The sequence below is a fragment of the Montipora foliosa genome, chromosome 10, assembly GCF_036669935.1.
Source record: "Montipora foliosa isolate CH-2021 chromosome 10, ASM3666993v2, whole genome shotgun sequence".
Taxonomy (NCBI): domain Eukaryota; kingdom Metazoa; phylum Cnidaria; class Anthozoa; order Scleractinia; family Acroporidae; genus Montipora; species Montipora foliosa.
Window position 1 is genome coordinate 14456517 of NC_090878.1, and position 19058 is coordinate 14475574.

The following is a 19058-nucleotide window of genomic DNA, read 5'->3' on the forward strand; positions in this document are numbered from 1 at the left end:
TAGCTCTTATTTTAAGTTTTGTTTTTAAAATATATGACGTATACATTCATTGTGATTCATGTGTGAGCAAGGCACTGTAAAAATTATACAACACTCAATTAATTTGACAAAACATCCGCACCAGTGGCAACAAGTAAAGCTTTCTTCGGTGGTGACTGGATAATTGGCAGGTGAGAAAGACAAAAAAATACAGACGAAACAAAATTTGCGTTTTGCGCTGTCAATCCCAATGACATGCCTTCAGCGAAAACCGCGAGAAAATACGGTACAGACGTTCAGGTCGACACTCCGTTGGGATAGTGTAGTCAGTGTTAACCACATCATTTAATTATTCTCGAACGACACATAATTATCTTCGTTAGAAATTGAGATCGTCAGAGAGAGGGTTGCGAGCAAGCTTTTCATGCAGCATTGGATTTGCGTAGTATATGACTCAGTGGCTAAAAGTAGGTTCCACAGTCTGCGCGCGCACGAGTTCAATATTCGTCTACATAGATGATATTGAACTTATTTTCTCGCGACTCTTCTGTAACCGGCGTATCCTTTACGCTGTAACAGTCTTCTTTAAATTTGAAAACAATGTGGTGGCTGTCGACAATCTACAAACTATAAAGGTTTTGACCTTGTTTTTTTATTATTCTACAACTCATTTAGCGGTTACGAATCTCAGCGAGATTTTTTGACAATAGAACACTCGCACTTTTAATATGCACAGACCAGCGACATAGGAAAAGATATACGTCAGCCTCGTGTCAAATTAAACACTCTGTGCAAACCAACACAAGACTGAACAATGAAACTTGAAAGACTTTGAACGAAAGGCTGTCATTTTTGCATGAATTAAGAAGACAGCTTGTGAGAATAGCGGAAAACAGCTGTCGTGGATTTGTTCAGAGATGTCCAGCTTTAAAATCCAAAGTATAGAATAGAGCGATGAAATAAAACAATCTTTTCAAATTCTGAGCGATGTGGAGTTACAGACGAGGGATGTTATTCATCGACCATGGTTTTTTACAGCGAAAGAAACAAGAAAAGAAAAAAGGCCTTCGTTAACTCCGAAAATTAAAGGTATGGCAACTCATTTCTGTTTTTGTTCCTTGAAAAATGAAGCAATCTTAAATGCAAGAAAATCGGAGTTCAAAAATTAACGATAAATCTTTAATTAATGAACATCGGTATCCCATCGAGTTTACACTTAAGCTTTTTTGTCTTTAAGTTAGCGACCCATTTCTGCCCATCACTTTAATTTTCTATCATCTACAAAACGCAAGAAGACGATGAATAACGAAAAAACCAGTAGGCTCATCTTGCCATTTCCGCACACCGGCACAGGGCTTGCAACAAAGAAAGGTAGCAACTAAAATGCTATGCGCCTTAACTACAAAATTGCTTTCAGTGCTTTGGTTCGCACATTCGCCGAATAGTTGTTTCTCGGTAGAGTATTCATTACAAAGAGCTGTGCAACGAAAACATCAAAATTAACTACCCCACCGCCGTTATTAGCATGCATGCATCGCTACAAAACGAAGAAAATAACATTTATTTCAAAACAAAGCCAGTTCACGAGTCGTGATCGAATATGTTCGGGAAAATCTTACTACTATCTGATGCAACGACAAATCGTCTGAAAGTCTTATTTTAAGTTTCGGCGATCGCAAGAAAGAGTCAAAATATACATTTAAGTCTTTGATAATCTTTAACATAGTAGTTGATTTTCAGCGCTTAAACAAACATAAATAAAAAAGAAAAACCGCACCGTCCTTTGATCGACATATAGGTGAGTTTTTGTATTGTTTTCAGATGCAATTTTTTTTTTTTGCACAGAAAAGGATATTCTCACACATGTTAATATTTTCGAGTTTACATGGCCTCCCGTTAGCTGAAGCACAACCTCATTTGGCGAGTTTTTTCTCGTTTATTATTTGCATATAGAAAGATTTCAGCACGACCCTTTTACACCTGAAAACGGAGAACCCGTTCAATACATGATCCATATACCGGTCCTGAATCGCACGCATTCGAACTGCCTGATTATCTAACATTATTGAAGGCTCCAGAGGAAGAATGAAATGTCGCTAGTTTGGTTTCCTTTTATCTTAACAAGAAAACTTCTTTTCATCTTTTCTCTTGGAAATTTTCGTTTGATTATCGAATAATACAGCAAGTCTCTTCAGTAGCCCCCCAGGTTGAGCGAATAACAGGAAAATTGTCAAATATCTCGAAAATTAAATCTTCGATTTGGGAGATCTACCCGAGACAAGTTCATGTCCCCCACAAAGTTATTGTACAGCGTCGGCAAACAAGTCGATAACAAAACCGGGAGAGATGGAAAGATAGCATCCAGAGAATTTTATTTTGAAACTGTAAGTACCAGAGTTATTACAGATTATGTCAAAGTAAGTCAAATAACGCACTATGTCTTGAAAAATATATTTGCGAGCTCATTTTCACGCCATAAACGGAACTTCATTTGACATTTGACTTCGTTCCAGTAGAAATTGTAATTTTGAGCGAACGTTAATCTATTTATTGTGTAGTATGGCAAGAAAGGACGTATTTCAGGCCAATTTTGATATCGCTCTTGTGACCTACTCCTTTCTCGCCAAAAACGTAGCTATGTCGTTGATTAATTTTATGAAAGAACAACAGAATTTTGCGCATGTAAAAATTCAGATATATTTTACATATACGAAATGTCTGTCAGATATTTAAAGCAATGGTTCGAAGTTACGTTCAATTTGAACCAGTCCGATTATTTCCCACAGGTCACTGCGATACTGCTTATCGTCCTGTCTCTATACCTATCACAATTAGCCTGTTTTTCAGGCTCCCATATTAAATGAAAACAACGAAAAAGGGACAAGGATACTGGGAAGAGCGCATGCAAGAACCGAGAAAGACTGGGTTAGGACAGGGTGAAACACTAAAGAGGCCCCATTAGGGGGGGTCTGAGTATCCCGTATCCCATTAATTTTTGGCCAAAATATCCCGTATCCCGTTAATTCTTATTTGATTCTTTTAAAAAATGATAACTTCGATATCCCAGAATCTTTTTAAAAATATCCCGTATCCCTTTAATTTTCCGCCCAAATATCCCGTATCCCTATAATTTTTTACCCAAATATCCCGTATCCCGATAACCCCTAATAGGGCCTCACTAAAATGTCTCTCGCGTCGACTGCGTAACTTCTATCATAAAACTTGTCAATAATTCACAAGGTTAACAACCAACGTTAATACACTCCGCAGATCAAATGTGTGCTGATCTCTCTGTTAACCTCAGTACAGTTGAAATTACTTTCGCCTATGTCACACTATGACCAATCTCAGTGTAATATTCGAGGCTCGCTATGGCTACGACTTGGAAAGATTTTTTTTTTATAAAAAGGATAAGGACGGCTGAACTGAATCTTTACACAGAAAACAAATAATCAATGAAGAAACAACTTTTTACGATGGTGGCACATAAAATACTGCTACATTAATGCGGGCCTTTTATCATAAAAATATTAATAGAATGCATACAATACATCTAAGAGAAAACAGCTGAAAACCAGCGGGTTAAAGATAGTTAAATGAGGAATAAAAAGGCTGCGTACATGAGCTTAAGGAAGAAGTTGCACAATAGTTAACTGAGAATCGTTTTTTTTTAATTTTAAAGAAATATTTTAAGACCGGACTTAAAGAGCCAGCAGTGACCTTCTTGCGCAATGACGAAGGTCGAATTCCGTTCCAAAGTTTGATCCTACGACATCTATTTATTTTTATCTGTGATTTAAAAATAATAATAAAATAAAATTAAAAAACCGGCTCCACTGGCGAGTAGAGCAAGTCGAGCGGATAAGCGCTTGGTGGGAATTCAAATAGCCAACTAAAAAGATATCCCCCAAGTTGCATTAAGTCAATATTTTGGTTGATCATGCAACAACCTGGACTTTGAGAGGGTCCTCTCGGCAAACACTGTAGCCCAAAGAATCTAGCTCTACAATGATCGATGTACGAACGCTCATACTCAGTGAGGTAATGTGTTGGCGGCATCTTTGGTATTTTTTAATCAGTTGAATACGAAGCGTGAACTCTGATATCATGTGAAGTCATACATTCAAAAAGGTATTAGATCCTTTGGGTGTGTGTTTTATTTAAGGCGCAGCTCAATCCGGGAGGTAGGCCCGCGGAAAGCTTAGTGTTTAATGTGCATGAGTGGGGACTCTTTAAATTAAAGTAAAAAGCTTAATTAATGTAAGCTACTAATTTAGCAGTGCCCAGAACTACAAGATAAGATAAAAGAGATTTGTTATCTTGAATTGTTATTAGATATTATGACCGATGTTTTCAGTTTGAAAGTACACGAGACATTTTTCTATTGCATAAACTTGTACTTGATGCCTGAGCAGCAGAGTTATTAATAAGCAACGCTCATAGCTCTGTGGAGTATAGTTTTGTCTTGGTTATAACTCGTACGTTTCTTTTCCTTTCACTTTCATCGTTATTCCAGTCGTGCATATCCGAGAGCCGGTCTATGTTGGCTTGATGATCTAAAAAACTTTATTTTATTTCTCGTTTAATGCTTCGGTGGTAGGGCATCTCGGATTGGGCCGCGGTCAGTGGATGATACACTGACTGTGACACAGCACTAATAAATGTTTAACTCTTGGACATCTCTCTCCACAGGTTATAAAACTGGGTCAAAAATAGCTAGCGGAAAGGTAGTAAATTATACGCGCTGTGCCAGATTACTGGGAGTAACCATAGACAACAAACTGATCTTCACATTGGTTTTGTCTTAAAGAAACAATTTTTGTTTGGCCGGATAAAACTGTGGCTCTTAATTTGTATTTCAAAGTCATTCTTGCAGCAGTATTTTTCTTTGCGAGGCTGCAATAAAGTGAACGAGATAAAAGGTCTAGAAATCCTACACCGCAGGGCGATACATCATCAGTGCTTCAAATATTGCGGGTTTCACCTTTTTGGTCAATTTATGGGACACTTAAGGCCACATCTCATGAATGCCAAAGTTATTGCGTGATCAACATTGATACGGGGCAGTGGGGTTGTATTGTGGTTGGCGTCATCATCTTTTTGGCTGGGATTGTACTCTATATCATTAGAAATTACTCTCATATATTAATAAAGCATAGAATTTGAAATAGAGTTGTTCAATAGATCCGACTTTTCTAGTATTCCTGGCGTAGAATTACAATGGGATCTTTAACGTCCCACAGGATTATGAACATTGAAGGGTTGTGAGACGGGGCCTACGGTTTATCGTCCTTGAAAGTCTAACCATTTGCGGAAGTCATTACAAAGACAGCACTTTCTCCTCAGTTATTTAAAGACCCTGAGTGTTGGTCCGGCCGGAGTCGAACTCACGACCTCCCGCATGGCAGCCCGGTGCTCATCCAACTGAGCCGTCAGCGTGATCTAGTTTGAGAGTAATGCTGGAGTTCTGCTACTGACCACATCAAAGAAAACCTTTAATAGGGTTAGTTTGTCCTACTCTTGTATGCTTTAACCCCAAGCCGTGTTTAAATCAAGAATTGTTGTTAAACCCCGTATTCATCTCTTATGCTGGATGATACAGACATTCCCTGGCCTGGAAGCGGATCTCACACAAGCATCATACGTACAAGATTCAACGATTTGTGAATTTTCAGTTTACTTAGTGCAGCTTAGTCTCCGGGTTTTCATCGTTGTGTGAGGAACGAAACATGCCCTGAAACGGTCTTTCTTTCTCCCGCTATCACATTATTGCAACGTCCTTTAGACTGTAATTCGTCTATTTCAGCACCAGTTTGGCTCGCAATACTGGTTTGCTTCAACTGGGCGCGCTCAAAGCGTGCAGTCCGATCAAAAGGTGGTTGATTAGCCAACGCCCATAAGCAAAGTGCCCCCTTAATCATATCCCAACTTCAACATCACTCGGATCACTTGACATACAGAAAATTAAAATCGCAAAGTATCCAATAAACCTTGCGCCTGAAGAAGGTAACTTTGTGCTCGAACAATGAATAGAGTGCTACCGTTTTCTTCGGCCTTGATCTTCTCACAAAGTTTATGAAACCATGCATAATAAGCATGGTATGGCTCAGTGATGAGAGCACTCGCCTTTCAATGTGGCCCAGGCCCAGGTTCGATTCCGAGACTCGGCGTCATATGTGGGTTGAGTTTGTTACTCTGCACCGAGAGGTTTTTCTCTGGGTACTCCGGTTTTCCCCTCTCCTCAAATACCAACATTTGATTTGATTTGTGATAACTTGTTAATTTCAATTTACAGTTTCCCCGATTAGTGTTCCAGAGCTAGAACGACTAGACACTTGAATGAAGTTCCTTTCCTTTCCTTTCCATTCCTTTTTTTAACACCCACTTGCTTCAAACAAAACTTGAAAGCTGGCTATCACATGTCAGGTTTCTCATACGCTGCCTTAACTAACCATAGTAAGTTCATAAAAGCCGATGGGATTCTTTACACTAAACAAGTCCAAGTACGAAAGCCTGCAAAATCTACCCACCTGGCCCCTGAACAACCAGTTTGTTATCGATTGAAATCAATACTCCTTAAGACTCATCAAGTGTTTTCATTTTTTAAAGTTCCACTCAATCGGTTACAAATTATGTTTTTACTACACTTTGCAGACTGCACCTAAGCGTTTATTTTTAAAACAAAACAGATAGCGATCTGAAAAAATGCACGAATATTTCAGGATGTAATGCCACGCCACTTTTTATCTCAGTTTGTTTGGAATAACCCCGCCCAAATGATATGCGTTTGCGTGAGATATCCCGCCCAAACGCACTTTGATCCAGTTGAACCTTTTGACGTCAAGTTAACACAAAATTGAGTACAAACGCTTCAAAAAGGACGAAATATTTATGATCTGCCATCAATGTTTCTTTCTTTTAGGTTGGATATTTATCGTAAGCGAAACAAAGAACTTGATTTGTCTATGGAATTTCGCAATGTGGACTTTGGCATAGACCGTTCTTGCTGGCGCAAACTTGTAAAAACAAAAATTGTCTAACAACATCTGTGATACTCTCGAAGCACAAAGAAACCAAGACATCGTAAAAATACGGTAAGGGAATCAAATATTTCGAAATTTGATAGTTTAAAGAGATTTCCTGGTTTTTAGTTGGTGAAACATATCATAAATTAAGTTGTCCGCTATTTTTAACATTTTTCAACGACGTGTAAAACAGAACTGGTGGAATTAGCACAGGCAGGTAATTTTCTAATCTTGTAATACCAAACAATAGTTTCCGTGCAAGAAAACAGTGCATTTTGTTAGCGGTAGAGCATGTGAAGTAGTGGACTCGGAAATGGCCGACTCATCATTGATTAGCTAGGGTCATCGACTCCTCGATATACTTGACTGCCAAAAATATGAATGAGAACATCTACTGGCTTAGTGAGGGAGCAGTGAGTAATATTTGAAAAGAATGTCTTAAAACAATTTTAACGCTTAAATTGCACATTATGTCTGCGTGTGACCTTTGACAGGGGACCGTTAGAATCGCACATGACCGCTTACGCAGAAATATCCCAGGCGAAATATTGGGGCGACCAGGGCAGCAGTCTCTCTTCTTTAGAGGTGCCTTCCTTCAAGCTTTGGTCCGTCGCTCGCTTTTTTGAGAGAGTGAGGGAGGGATGTCGGCCCTTCGACCACTTGTGTGACAGACCCCTGACCTTAAACAGATTTTAAGCGCAGTAATTAATCGGCGCACAAGGAAACCGCCAAAAGATCGAATTTTTGGTTCCAACAAGCTAAAAAAGGAGCAACCAAAATGATTGTTAAACTTTTAAAACTTGTCACTGAGTTAGAAATTGACCTTTTGTAAGGGTGATTGGAAGACGAACGTTCTTTTCCTCGCTTTTCTGATTGCCTATATGGCCGATTCTCACTGAGTGCACCCACGAGAAGACGAATACGGGATTATCTGCATAAAATATGACTTTATAAGACACTTGCAGGCCTACTGGGGAATACGCAGTGTACGGAATGTTTGCATTTTGTTGCAAATGCCGAGAAAATTTAGGTCTTTTTATAGGCTGCATACAGCCTTTTTCTCGACCAATTATCTCGAAAGACAGCGAATTCGTGAGACACTAAATGAACAGTGAGTGAGTACTCTTGCTCAATTCTCTCGTGCACGTAAGTCTTCCTGAGTTGGTCAAAACTCGAGAGAACTTAGCTGCTTTGCAGCTCACTAAGGTTCGCAAAATTTAAGGTAAGTTTGCAAAAAAGGGAACTGCTTCGATGCCGTTTGCAATGAAACGGTGGAGTTTTACCAGGCCCGCGCGAATGGACACATAAAATGAACAGTCAATAATGACCACAACAACATGTCTGATTGTGAGGGACGCGCAGTTTCGTGTGCTAACTGAAATAAGGCACGGTCTTTTCACAAGGGTCTTTGAATAAAGATCAGGGGGAGACTTCATTAGTGACAAATTGTTGATAGGCAATCCTAATGAAATCAAATCCAATTTGTAGACCAAATTTATAAGCTAATTGCGGTTATCATGCTGGGAAAGCAAGGTCAGGGCTATGCCGCATTTGTGGAATCTTGGAATTTATATGATAAACCGAAACCGCGAGCTTCTAAGGACTTTTTTTTAAAATGCTAACTCACGGCATACTGCCGCTAACGCTACTCTTTGCGCTGCATCTAAATATGATTCTCCTGGCATTTGACGATTATTCTTTTGAAACACGAATTACGTGCAATACTGGCCGAAATCACACAAAGTATTAAATGATCAAGCGTCTTTCTTTTTCAAGAAGCCTCTTTCTCCTAATTTGGAATTTAATGAAGGAATGCTTTGTGGTCCTTTTCGAGGAACACTTGCAGCAACATACTAATCTAGCTCACATGGTCTTTGTTCTCGAGGTTTAGATCAATTGGCGACAATTATGGCATGATTAAAAGCTTTTATTCAGACTCAAAATCTATATTCATCAACAAAAATGACAGCAGAGGTCAAGTTTACAACGTATGTATGTCTTTCCAAGCCTTGCTTCATAAACGGAAAGATAAATCTACATTTCCAGGTATGTACTGAGTGAATTGTGCTGTTCAGAGTTGTATCAATCAACGCTCAACCTGAAGCATAAGATTAGCTTTCAATTTCGTGTTGTGTGTCTTATCATAAAATCATTGAATAAGTGTTAACTCAACGTGAATGCGATACAAGCAGGAACTGAAGGTAAATACTAAAAGCAGCAACCATGCCATAAGCTACAATCTTGGACATTTCAGATATTGATTGGTGGGGAAAGGGAGGTTACTTTTTAAAACTATTCTGTCCAAGATGGCAGCAAACTTCATTCCACTCTCTTCCCTTGAGAACCGAAGTGCTTCTCGAGGGAGGAAGAGAGAGGACCCTGAGAGCGAGGTTGGGTTGGAGCTTGTTCGCTCGCCCCAATCCCTTAGTCTTCGATCCCGTGACAATTAACGCGTCGACAGCCAACAAGCCTGATACTCACGCTAAGGTAAAAAGTCAAAGCAAATGCCTCTGAATAAACTAATAAAGGGGATTTTTGCGTACTACGAAAGCCCCTACATTGCTCATTATAGCAAGAGCCGACAACAAAAACGTTTTTGGGACAAATATATCGTTGAGTGACGCAATGTGGTGGCACGGGCATGGTTGGAAAAACACTGGAGTGTTCCTTTGCAAGAGTCGACCCTACGAACTTGCGATTACCAGGTCGGATGCTCTACCATTGGACAATAGTAGAATGGTAGGAGCGCACATCTTTAAAAACAAGTGTATTTCCGCATTTCTCGGTCGACTAGGCGGCCTTTTAAACGTCGTAAAATCTCAATAAATTAATAAATAAATTGAAATTAGCTGTGAGGCCTTCACCGGAAGGCGTTTCCAACACTAAATCCATATTATCAAACGGACTAGAAAGCCTCTCCAGGAGCACAGGAAAGACCCAACACGCAGATCTTCAAAAAGAATGAGCTACACAGCAGGTCTAACGCTTACACAACGCTCTCCTCACCCTTCTAGCCCAGCGTTTGTTAACTCGACGAGAAAGAAATCGTTTATTGAGTATGCACAAGCCGTTGTTTGGAGACAGTTTCAAACCCAGGCCAAGTCTCGATCGCACTCCAAGACGCCATGTTGATTTTCGTACTAAAGGCTCGATTTTGACCTTGGCCTTGTCAACAATATGATGCGGGCGTTGCCTAAACCGGTTTGACCGGAGTGACTCGCCCAGAAACGTGGGCTGTGGCGACTTAAAAGACTTGACACGTTTCTGCAGAGCCTCTCTTTCTCGCCCTCTGGTGAGTTTTAGAGAGGTTATGCTCGCAGGGTGCGCTCTCCTCTAAAAGATGGTAATACGGAAAAGCAGATCTTGCAGACACTCAAATATCGATCCATGATTTATTAGTTTTGACCGAATGAACGCCCTAGATCCTCCCCGCCCCCTCCTCCACATCTACATCTACGTGTTCCAGCACTCGGCAAAGTCCTTTTTTGACTTGTGGCTGTTTCTGCTTAGGTGGCCTCATACACCACAAGCCTTTTCAGAGACATCACCGCCAAGCTGGCCACTTCTTCTGGAGAGAACAGGACAGCGCTAGCCACAACACCGGGGATTTTATCCCCAACCAGGCTTCTCGAATAGTGCTTGGGTTTTTTGACGTCCCACAGGGAACTTATGAACATAGACGATATTTGTGAGACGGGACCTAGCTACGGTTTATAGTTCTTATCCATCCACAGGATTACTCTTTGCCTCTCAATATTCAGTGAAATGTTCTCATGCGAACCGTAAGGGTAAAGTAGGGTGGATAATGTACCTTATGGGCAGCCCCGATCGTGACCTCGGTCGATATTTTATGGACTCCAAAACAAAAATAGCATATTTTCCTAGTGTTTTTCTCCCTAAAAGAGCACCCTAACTTATTTTATGTGAACTTCATGGCACTTTCATAAAGAAACAATTGAGACAGAGATTACAAAAAACCTTGCATTCGCTCAGTGCTATTACTAATAAATTAAACGAAAACTTAGTAACAGCATATTATGATTATCAACGCAGCCTTCTCGGATGAACGAACTAACTCTCTCTAATAGAAATGTTAGTTTTAAGTGCAATGAAACGCCTTCACGTAAACTCTTAAGAATCAACGTCATTTCGAAGAGGATGCAACTGACTTCCGAGACCTTCCACTTAACGTTACAAATTACAAATTAAAGCGACCAATATATTCGACTACTTCCTCGATCAAGTATCGTTTGACCTCCTACGGTCAGGCTTAGTTCAGTACTACTGAAGCAGCATGAACTGAAATAGCGCTGTAGTTTAACTCCTCAAGAGGAAGAACAATTCTATTTTGGCCCTTTTCGAGAATCAACCCCAAATATCATCAAGTTAAATCTGAGTTGTTGTACCGCATTTAAACGTGTATGTAATTTACATAATGACATCGAAAGGCGCACTACAAGTTAATAGCTCGTAATTGCTGAACCAATATTTCTACAAATGAAAAAAATAAATCTCTGTAGGCGGATCTTTTAATATGATCCGAAATTGTCTTCTCAATTTTCTTTAAGGATAGTGGCCGAACTCGAAAACATTTGTGTCAACTTTTCCCACGATTATATGTAAAGTTAGTAAAGCAAATGAAAAGGGAATCGCACGCGTGTAGGGAGAAGATTAATATAAAAAAAAAATACATTTTTACGCGACCAATAGATTAAGAACCTAGTTTACCTTTCATTGTAACGAAAATGAGACATTGGGAGATGGACAAAGTCGCGTGGGGCGACATTTTGATGATGGACATCGACTTCTTCTTCAGCTCACTATCTAGTACTTCACCCATTGCGAGCTTTTTGTGCGACTTTAACACACACACAAAAAACAGTTGCATGCACATGATGCTGAAATCCTTCCGAGCAAGCCTTTAATTTTGTTTTCTGGCTTCAGTGTCATTTTCGCTGTATTTTCCAACCTCTGGATTCTTCCTAGTCTCTCTTTCTCGGCTTTTGTTTTAGCTGCGTTCTTTTTTCTTTTAATAGTCCTAATCGATTTCGATCCCTTTATTTGTTTTTAACTTCAGTGAATCTGTAAGCAATAGTTTTTTTATGTAACTCGATCAACAAAATAATATTCAGCCGGTCCCACATTAAATTTTACTGTACTGTTTCCCTGAACATTTTAAGGTGACGGCCGAATAAAAATACTCTCACAATAATCACCACCAATGTTATTAGGTGCCGATTTACGCCATTTTGTTGTAAACGGAGATCGTAAACACAGCATCATGTCGTCGGAATGCACTTCAATACGTAACAACAACAAGGAAAAAAAATATCTGAACACGGAACTTTATATGCTTCATTGAATTAGCTGGCGTTTAAGCTATGACATGATGTATAGTTAAATTTCGACGTCAAAAGTGACTTCCAAGGTGAAGTACGTCTATGGTGATACATCCCTTGCAACATCAAATATTGAAACTGGATTTCGTCTTCGTTGGGTCGTCAACTTTAGAACATGCCCGGCACATAATGGGCGCAAGTTAGGCCCTGTCTAACGGCATCAGAACATTTTCTTCCAATATTAACTTTGCATCAACACACAATGATGGCTCATGGGCAAACATTTGTGCAACAACAAAACAAAAAATTTCTTTTCTGCTATGACAAATATTCGGTGCACTGCAGCGTCTGCTAAAAGAGAACCGGAAACTGCTTTTTGATTGGTTCTCACAAGCAATAGTTCGTCTTTTTCTTCTTTTGCTTTTGGTGTTCGAGTTTCTTGATGTAAGATGAAAATCCATTGTTTGGTTGCGGCCTTTTGTGATGGCAGGCACGTTTCGTGTTACACCTTTGAGAGCTTCTAGCTGTTCGATTCACAAAGGATCAATTTGTAAAGTGTGCCATGACACATAAGTTTAACTCTATTGTAGTTCTACAATCATGATGTTGGAGAAACTTCTAAGGAATCAGACGTGCAAAAAAACTCGAACTCTCTTGAACATTTAAAGAAGTTCTGTGCTTTTCTGTTAAACTAAGAAAAGCGTAATTTGAACCGTCTAAACGTAGCTGAAAAGGTTTCCAAGATCCTGAGGCGATGACGTCAATGCTCCACCCCTGGCAACTGCGCTGGAGCGCCGTTTTGGCGCCATATCTTGTGCGCCGTGCAGGGACAATAAAAGAAGGCGGAAAATCCCACAGCAGGCGTCTTGAACCAAGAATGCTCAGGTTAAAGAACATAATCAATAGTAACATTGATAAATGATGAAAATAGCAATTATGATGCCATACTCAGAACACGTAGGAACAAATTGGCCGCCAGCTAATCACGTACTCAGTGGGATTTAAATGTCCGTATCGAAAAAAATGCCAGTCAGTTCCCTTTTTTTCTGTTTGATACACGTATTGCCGTCACCGGCTGATCTTTTTTTGTCACAAGAAGATACTGTCTCAATTTAGTGGGTGAGTAGACATTTAACAGTATTACAAATTATGAAGTCAGGTTTTCACTAGAAAGGATTCTAATTTCGGATGCGCAATCAATTTTTTACGTGTAAGGGTCTTTGAATGAAGACAGTCACTGGGACCGTTCTTATCGCCGGATCGAAATTGCATCCGGCCAAATCATGGCGGCAAATTTAGCTACGAATGCGGCGATCAGTCAGTGATTTATATTAACAAGAGCAAATGTTAGGAAAGGGTGAGCATTTGAGGACACAGACATAAGAATTGAAAAATTAAAAATACAGCAATTGTTCGGTGTACGCTTTAAAGCAACTCGTGCTGAAAAGGAATCAAGACCATCAGCTAAAACAATGTTTGAATTTTTTTTGTTTCAAACGACAATTTTAAAAATTTTGTGCCCTTGAGCTGCTTTCTTAAATAAGCCTAGCCATATAATTAAAAACTAAAACGTTGAACATTCAAATTGCTAATATTAACACAGTTTAACAATGGCGTTGTTGTCTCCTTGGTGATGTGACGAGTCGAGGCAACGGTTTCAGAGAATCCAACAAAGCCTGGGAACATCACAAGAAACGACTCAAATCATCGAATACGCTCCGCACTACGAGAAGACTATGTTTCAAATACGTTCGGATGATTTTTGGGGCCGATTTAGAGAAGTAAAGCGTGCTGGAATACACGTTGCTGTGGCAACTGAACGCGTTGAAAAACCGTTCATTGTGTGGCAAACTCATCAACGGCTTAATGTCTTACCTATTATCAAATGTTTATGTGATGACCGTAATTATGACTCAGTTTGGAATTCGGAAATATTAATAATATCAGCCAGTCTTGCTTGTAAATGGAATAATCAACTTGAGTTTTGTGCTGTCCTGTAAGTACTACGGGCTGAAGGAATATTGTCAACAATTTTTTACCTAAGCCGCTAAATTTTATGCAGGAATTATAGATTTGTGCCATTATAAGCATGGATTAAACCACAACTCAAGCAATATTTTAATTAACCCTAGATGTGCCAGAGTATTTGGATTAATATCAATATCACCTAGCTGCTCTGAGGCAAGTTCGCCGTCACAGTATAAATTAGATGAAGTCTTAATTTCAAAGACGTAGGGGGCGCGACAAAATATTGCCAAAGCAGAATCTCATTATTTCCGGTTTTCCACAACGAAAAAATTCTAAACTTTAAAAAGAAGAGAGCCTTCGATAATCGAGTCATAACAAAAAGCCTACATAACATTGAAAATATTTGAGTTCTTGTAGAAATATTAAGACTTACCTTTCTTTGTAGATTAATTGTTTTTGTTTTTTTTATCGAGAAAACATGTAACATTGTAAGTTATCCTCGCTTCTATCTTTCGCCTACAACCCGCACTTCAGGATATACATTTATTTTATACGGAAACATGTAACTTCTGAAATGATGCAGCGGATAAAATCACGATGAAATGTAAGCGTTCACCAGGTTGGTCTCCAGGAACGGCTACAGTCTCTCTTTCAGTAGATGTGAGGCTCTAAACAAAAAGATCGTTCTACGCGGGTTGTCTCCGAGGCAGTCTACATTTTAACCCTGAACTAGGAACGCATTCATATGCTCTTACCCGCTCTATCTCGTTGGCAAGAATTGGTTTTATAAGGCAAAAGAAACTTCGGATTACTTTACGGCATGTATCAAAACTTTGTTTGGCCATTTTGGCATTTTTAGTTCGAGTTCCTGCCGGCATTTGGAAATGACAAGGTTAAACGACTTAACTCTTGAGCGTTTGAAAAACATGTCAAGCGGTGATAGAATTAAGTAGTTTAGCGCCTTCATGTCTGGCTTGCAGAGCGCTTCAAACAAGGGGGGTTATTTGAATGATCTGTTTTTATCCGCAATCTCACGAAGCCACGTTTCCTCGTATTGTTAAGCGTGTCATTGTTGTCACATCCCATGTTGAAATAGCCCCCGCAATTGTTCAACGTCGTCAGCGTTCTCGGCTTGACATGTGCGGGTAAGTGAAGAGATATTGTCATCGCGGGTTTGGTACCGCACAAAGGCCACTTATCCATGTCGTTCGAATAACCGCGTCTTCTGTAAAAAGACCCAAGGGGTTTAAGTACTTATAAAGCTGCCAAATTCCCGCGAAGAACTAATGGGACTTAGAATAGGAAAATAGCCGCTTGACAAATCGGAAGAGAACTCTTTTGTGTTTGTGTCGCCCGAGGCCATATCGGGGAATCAAGCAGTCTTTACAGATTCCGTTTAAAACGCTACATCTTAATGATAATCACATCACTCTTTTCAACTTGCGAGTAGGGAGCACGCGTCATATTCCGCGAAGTTCTAGAGGCTACTCCTTCATCGTAGTCGACCAAATGAATACTTTGAAGTAAATTATGTCTAAAGAAGGCCCACTGAAGATGAAAAAATGACCGTAACATTGCTACATCTTGGTTTTAATCTTTTCGTGCGAACTAGTTAATCCTACCATTAACAAAATGCATTTCACGATTTTCGTTAAGCAGTTCTTTTGTCTATTTGCATTTCGCTTTCTTTGAAAACAAAAATGAAAAAAACTGGAGCCTGTCACCCTGACACTATTTCTGAAAAACCAAGGTAAAAAAGATCGGAGGAAAGGTGTAATATTTGAGCCGATATAGAAGGTACGTACAGGAGAATCCGTAAATACCGAAAATGCGGATTTCAATACCACTCGTATTTGAGAATTGAGAAATGTAAAATTTATAACATCTATCATCACTCGTAATACCATCTGCAAGACAAACCGGCAAACAAGGCGCTCGCTTTTTAGATAAAGATCATTAGTCACATACTAAGTATCTATAAGACAAAAATTTCCGATGCATTATTCGTTAGTCTTTAGAAACTGGCTTGCCGTTGAGGTTATTCTTGGGTTAAAAGGGACCCAGGCTGATATCGGATCGGAAGTGAGAATGGAAAACCTAGTCATGTTGGCTGAAGATCATGTGCTGAATGTAAGATGGATTTTCCAGAGGGTGTTGATGTGTTTGGATCAAACGTGTTTTGGTCAAAACGATAATACTCGCCTTATCACCCTCACCCAGCCAAAGAAGGATTTTGGCCTTGGGAAATTCAAACTTAAAAAAAAAAGATGCGTTCGTCCAACGTTGTGAACATTCAATCAAGACCCATGAAATTCGGAACATTTTGAGGTTTTATTTGTTTTTGGGCTGACATTTCTTCACAAATTAAAAAGATTAAAAAAAAGGATAATAATAATAATGATAATAATTTAACCCACACGTGAAAACAGATGAGTCAAGATCAAAATTAATTCAAACGATTTCACAAATATTGGCTAAAACTATATCAGGATATGTCATACAGGGGATGTTGCTTTAGCCCACACGTTGCAATTCATCTAAATACTTGTCAAAGCTGCTTGAACTAAAATAAGTCCACTCTTATTCCAAGATAAACAGACTTGACTAAAAATGAAGCTATTGAATGATCTTGCCACCAGAGAATTCCGAAAAAATAATTCGGATTAGTTATGAAAGCCACTAAGTGACTATAGGATGCTAAAATCAGCCGCCAAAAATCCATGAACAAAATATTTTTTAAACCGAAAATAGTTGTGCAGTAATCTTTTTTAGTTTGACCCTCTGGTTTGACGATAATGCCCTGCCTAGTCAGTTATGGTATCATGACACAAAATCATTCAGGTTGTTGGCAAATTCGTTCCAATAAGTGTCAGTGTAGCAAAAATTCGTTTGCAATTGCTTTATTGGTTAGCTAAAAAATCTTCTTGCTCGTTTTTTTAAACCTTAATCATATGCTTTTAGTCGCAAAACTTTGCCTTGTATAATATACCTCTTCGGGGCGATTTAGACATACCGTAGTATAGTCTCTCTTTTTTTCCTCAACTGTTGCTGTTTTGTTTTCCACCGAGGAAGATTTGACCATCCAAGATCAGTAGAAGCATACTTTCCAAAAATGAAATATATGTTTTTATATTTCTGCACTCCACATAAAAAAAATGCTAAGCAACGCGTGTTTTTGTAGTACAAAGTCAAATTTCGTTTCTCAAGAAATAGGTAACACCGATTTAACAGTTCGTCGATTTTAAACAGTGACTGACAACCAATAAACTTGCTTTGGATGAAAAAAAAATTCTATTTAGGTGGAAAACTGTAGCTAAAAATACAGAACAAGTCTTCTGTGAGTTTCCGGGCAGGGTCTAATATCAGCGTTTATTGTTCAATCCTACAATCCGACAAATCCCGATGTATACCTCGCGTTAATACACCGTAAAAGTAACATATGTGTTTATACTCAAAGGAGTCAGTTTATAAAAGTAAAGAGCCAGCGGCCAGGCTATTGCACAAAATGAATCCTTTGTAACTGTCTACTTCGAAAAAGACAAAATGTTAGGATATCTTTTCCAGGTTTTGCTGAAAGACTTATATTCGCACAGGAACACCCAACCGTGACCTGCACTTAATTGGGCATAAAACAGCGTAAGACATACCAAGCTTCATTAATATCAACAGTTGTTAAGGTTTTCAATTCAGACAGTCATTTCATTACAAAGATTGTCAACATTGCATGGGTAAAATGGGCAAAGAAAAAACACTGCTGAAAGTCCAAACTATAGCCGCAAAGAAGGTGAGAGCCTTTAAAATTATCTTGGTTTCCAGCCCCTGAAAACTTCGAGGTTGAGAAAACACTTTTTAGCATTCTGTCTGCGGTGGAACCAACTGAATGGGGAAGAAAAGTTGTTTTTCATATTCTCACTTGTTTACCTTAACGCCTCACTTGTCACCGCGTTTAGAAAATGCACCTCTAAAGAACCATGTACCAAACAAATGAACCTGTATAACTAAGCCTGGGAGCAAAAAACTTAACAACTGTAAATTTAAAGGGACATAGCTAAGCAACTTGCTGTGAAAATTGACATTTCCGTCTAATATCTTGCGTGAAATTGAAAGTCCCTGAATTCTAATGCAACGAAAAGCAACAAAACGTACATCGAGAATAAAGCGGCAATTCTGTGTCGGATTTTCACGTAATTCGATGTTTCCAACTCATTTCGATTTTCCGCATTCACCAAACGAAATACCAAAGCTACAGTAGCTTTGTAAAATAAATAAAATAACACCGGAAATTTTGGGAAATTTTTTGGCAAGTTTGCTGGAAGGTCTCGATTCAACAACAGCGTTCGTTGGTTTCCGGATCCATAAAAACGTGCGATATTTATTTTTTATGTGCAAAATATTGAAACAACTTGTTTGCGAAGAACAACAAACGAAATGTATGATAGATTATTATAATAAAAAAAGTCGTTTAAGTTGCGATTTTGCATTATTTTGATCTAAAATGGAGTCGGACCTGTAAACCAACTTGTAGGTTTTAAAAAAGGACAAAGTAGACAAAGTACCTGTCTAAGTTATCTCTTGAATTGAGGGGTCGATTAAGCGAAGATTTTTTTATCGTTTGATTGTCACTCGCAGAGTAAATCTGTGTTCAACGCGGGGTGGCCAATATTTGAGCCATCACATCCCTGAATACTTAAAATACTGCAAATTCAACATAAGCTATCAGATGGACCCCCTTCATTGGACCTCCATT

General features: G+C 39.1%; 1 protein-coding gene and 1 long non-coding RNA gene across 4 annotated transcripts in view; one reads left to right on the forward strand and one right to left on the reverse strand.

Moving 5' to 3' along the window:
• Positions 1–19058, forward strand: part of LOC137973007 (zinc finger SWIM domain-containing protein 5-like) — a 435845-nt gene that overhangs the window by 408321 nt on the left and 8466 nt on the right. The window contains exon 2 of one of the 3 annotated variants that reach the window (XM_068819713.1): positions 6902–7073. The gene's annotated coding sequence lies outside the window, so the exon portion shown is untranslated. Of the gene's footprint in view, positions 1–6901; positions 7074–13201; positions 13463–16633; positions 18096–19058 lie in introns of those variants that run through there. The other 2 variants (XM_068819710.1, XM_068819712.1) reach the window with 2 other exon arrangements.
• On the reverse strand, positions 12338–15435 carry LOC137973012 (uncharacterized). Its single transcript, XR_011117146.1, has 2 exons — positions 14219–15435; positions 12338–13208 (listed from the first exon to the last, which is right to left on the reverse strand). It is a non-coding gene; the product is annotated as an uncharacterized lncRNA (long non-coding RNA).